The sequence below is a fragment of the Bos indicus x Bos taurus genome, chromosome 23 (genome assembly GCF_003369695.1).
Source record: "Bos indicus x Bos taurus breed Angus x Brahman F1 hybrid chromosome 23, Bos_hybrid_MaternalHap_v2.0, whole genome shotgun sequence".
NCBI lineage: Eukaryota > Metazoa > Chordata > Mammalia > Artiodactyla > Bovidae > Bos > Bos indicus x Bos taurus.
The window spans coordinates 23,199,960-23,204,444 of NC_040098.1; positions in this window are offsets into that span (position 1 = coordinate 23,199,960).

Genomic DNA, 4,485 nt, shown 5'->3' on the forward strand with positions numbered 1-4,485 from the left:
TAATCCTAGAGCAAAGCAAAAGAGAACATTTAAAATAAAGACACAAAGAAGAGGTGTGTGTGTGTGAAAGTGTTACTTGCTCAGCTGTGTCTGACTCTTTGTTACCCCATGGATGATAGCCCAACAGGCTCCTTTGTCCATGGAATTCTCCAAGAAAGAATATTGAGTGGGCAGCCAGTCCCTTCTTCATGGGATCCTCTCGACCCAGGGATCAAAACTGAGTCTCCTGCATTGCAGGCAGATTCTTTACCATCTGAGCCACCAGGGAAGCCGGAAGAAGAGATAGGTAGTATCAACAATCTCTGTCACAAACTTAAAACTTGACTCAATTATTTAGTTGATATTTTCTCTCATAATTTACTGCATTTATTGGATCTTACCCAGTAAGACCATAATCTTCTGAGATCAGATTGTGTTTTGATGTCCTGGTATTTCCTTCACACATTAACAAAGACGTGGCCTTCTTAAAAAAAGCTGTTAACTGTTGGTTGTTAACTAAAAGTTGTTAACAGTTGAATAATTTTATTGGAATATCACAGTATATTGTGATATTTTGAAGACTTCAAAATATAAATATAACATGTAAAATATATTTTGAAGACTCCCAACTCCTTATTTATACCTCCAACCCATACACTCTCTAGAAAGTAATTTCTATATATAGTTGGGCATGTATTGATTGGATCTAGGGGGAGGGTCCACCTATATTTATTCATATTTTTCCTGGAAGCCAACAGATTACATAAAATCCAGAAGAGTCCACAGCCATAATTCTAATTGTTTATAATAAACAGTTTCTAATAACTGTTCATTCAAAACATAAATAAAAAAACCAAAGCTCTTAGTTTGATCTCATGAAAAGCCAGAGTTAGAAATGACTTCAGCCTTTTGCTATGTCTCAGAGTGTTTCACATACATTGAACGATTTACTTTTCAGATAGTGAAAGAATTTCATTAGGACACCCTGGAGAGGATGTCGAATCTTTGGTGCCTGGGTGTGTGCTATGTAAGTCGTTTCAGTCTTGTCCAGCTCCTTGCGACTCTATGGACCACAGCCCAGTCAGGTTCCTCTGTGCTAGGCGCCGAGCAACAAAACTGACCCTTTCATCTGTTTGAACTGAAACAGCTCATGTACCAACCTGAGAAGAGGCGTGGAGGATGAGAAGACCCCTCACCCCTTCGAACTCATCCCACTTCCCAGCCCTGGACATTTCCAGTTTTCCAGTCCACTCTAATTCTTACCCTGGTTGGAGAGCCGAGATCTTCTGTTGCAGAGCGGCCGCCAGACGCCCGCTGGCTCGCCCCTCCTGCTGCGGTTGTAAAATACCGCACCAGCCACGTGGGGGCGACGTCACCAGGCTTTATGACCTCAGCGCAGTCACAGGCCAATTGAATTATTCGCTCAACTCCCTGGACTCCTTCCAGGGACGCACCGTGAAAACCCTACACATTTACCATCATTACCATCACTTGATGAAGAAAAATAAATTTATGCTCACACACCTAAACAGAGCAGTAGGAGGAGGAGGAGGATGGAGATATGAGGATTCAAAATGCCCAGAAGGTGGCTGAGAAAGGAGGCACTCCTTTCCAAACAGGATCTCCTAAATTAACAGAATCTAGGTCGTTTACTCCTTGGAAGAAAAGTTATGACCAACCTAGATAGCATATTGAAAAGCAGAGACATTATTTTGCCAACAAAGGTCCGTCTAGTCAAGGCTATGGTTTTTCCAGGAGTCATGTATGGATGTGAGAGTTGGACTGTGAAGAAAGCTGAGCACTGAAGAATTGATGCCTTTGAACTGTGGTGTTGGAGAAGACTCTTGAGAGTCCCTTGGACTGCAAGGAGATCCAACCAGTCCATTCTGAAGGAGATCAGCCCGGGATTTCTTTGGAATGAATGACGCTAAAGCTGAAACTCCAGTACTTTGGCCACCTCGTGCGAAGAGTTGACTCATTGGAAAAGACTCTGATGCTGGGAGGGATTGGGGGCAGGAGGAGAAGGGGACAACAGAGGATGAGATGGCTGGATAGCATCACTGACTCGATGGACGTGAGTCTGAGTGAGCTCCGGGAGTTGGTGATGGACAGGGAGGCCTGGCGTGCTGCGATTCATGGGGTTGCAAAGAGTTGGACACGACTGAGTGACTGAACTGATCTGAACTGAACTGAAAGGGCTGATTGGAAACGTCCATAGATACTTGAGTTTGCTGCCCAATACTAGTGTACTGCCAACAATGCACTCAGATAAAATTGCCATTTTGATGGTTTGGTCACAAACATGTCGTGGTCTCCCTCCTCTTTTTTCCCTTCCACGACAGTTTTGTGATCTAGAGATTCAAGTCTTGGAAAAATGCCCAGAAGTCCTGATCCAAGGCTGCAGGCTTCAAGTTCAGCAGGTACTGGTTGAAGACATGCCTGTCCTCATTGAGGGCAAATGAGTAATAGATGATTTACGTCTATGCTTAGTTTTCAAGATTTAAAGGAACGAATTATCTCCTTATCTTCAGTTCAGTTCAGTTGCTCAGTCGTGTCTGACTCTTTGCAACCCCATGGACCACAGCACGGCAGGCCTCCCTGTCCATCACCAACTCCCTGAGTTTACTCAAACTCATATCCATTGAATCGATGATGCCATCCAACCATCTCATTCTCTGTTTTCCCCTTCTTCTCCCACCTTCAATCTTTCCCAGCATCAGGGTCTTTTCAAATGAGTCAGTTCTTCACATCAGGTACCCAAAGTATTGAAGTTTCAGCTTCAGCATCAGTTCTTCCAATGAATAGTCAGGACTGATTTCCTTTAGGATTGACTGGTTGGATCTCCTTGCAGTCCAAGGGACTCTCAAGAGTCTTGTCCAAAGACACAGTTCAAATTGATGCAAAAGCATCAATTCTTCTGCACTCAGCTTTCTTTATAGTCCAACTCTCACATCCATACATGACCACTGGAAAAACCATAGCTTTGACTAGAAGGTTAAGATCCATCACACAGTAGCTCTCTGTACCCCATAGAAAGAGGCTGGACATTTTCCGTTCCGACCCTTAGACTCCTGTGGGAACAACTATAACTATGACTGCCACTTGTCCCAATGCTGAGAGCCTTTTTCCTTTGGCAGTGTAAAAATTCCAAGTGGCCAATACACAGATACTATTTTCTTTCTCCTTTACCACAATTTTAGTTCAAGTACCACTAACTAAAAGGATCTTGGAATTTAGAAGTTTTCCTAGACTGCTTTACTCTTATGGTTACCTTCAGTCACAGGTAACTCCTGACAGTTATCCAGAAATCCATCCATGGATCTCTGGTTTTCACCGCTATCGTCATGTTTTCATTTGTGTGCATGTGTGCTAAGTCTCTTCAGTTGTGTCCAATTCTGTGCATCCCTATGGACTGCAGCCTGCCAGGCTCCTCTGTCTGTGGGATTCTCCAGATAAGAATACTGGAGTGAGTTGCCATGCCCTCCTCCAGGAATCTTCCCAACCCAGGGATTGAACCCACGTCTCAATACCTTATACCTCCTGCATTGGCAGGCAGGCTCTTTAACACTAGTACCACCCAGGAAGCTGTTTTCATTTGTATCTTGCTTTAATTACTAATTTAACATTTCAAATACTTGTAGCCACAAAATAGCTGCTCAACTTTTAATAAATAAAATTGCTTAGAACTTTGGTTCTTTGTAAAAGTATTTTATTTATTGATTTATTTTTGGTTGCACTGGGTCTTCCTTGCTGCTTATAGCTTTCTCTAATTTCAGGGAAGGGGGACTACTCTTCATTGAGGTGCATGAACTTCTTAATGCTGGACTTCTCTTGTTGCGGAGCACAGACTCTAGGTCCGTGAGTATCAGTAGTTGTGGCGCAGGGGCCCAGCTGCCCTGAGGCATGTGGAATCTTCCTGGACCAGGGATGGAACCCATGTCCCCTGCACTGGAAGGCATATTCTTAACCACTGTATCACCAGGGAAGTCCTGGTTCTTTTTTTAGTGCAAAGCAACACATTGTTATCTAGTGATAATCTATAATTACTGTGAACAGCCTGTTTTTCATTCTTGGAGACACCATACCTGTAATTATTATTTGTTCCCATAGATGATGTCAGAATGAGAGCAGCTTGAGTGTTGCAGTGATATATACTGTCAGTAAGCATGTATTGAGGCACGATGTCTCTCCTGGTTATTGCTGTATTTCCAAAGCTTAACACACAGGATCAGTTACCTAGGTGGTAGTGTAAATATTTGTAGAGTGAATAAATATTGACCTAGATGCTTAGGGAGTGCAGAGAGAAGGACACATCATGGTCTTTTTTCTGAGACTTATAGTATTGAGGGAAAGATACACATATATGAACATTACCAGGTGGCATAGTTTGGTGTCAAGTGATTGGAACAAAGAATATATATTGTAATTGGGAGTTCTGTGCCTTGAGATTATCTGGGTAAAAGATAGATGGTGGAAGTGACATCTGAGCTGCTTTGAAAAATATAT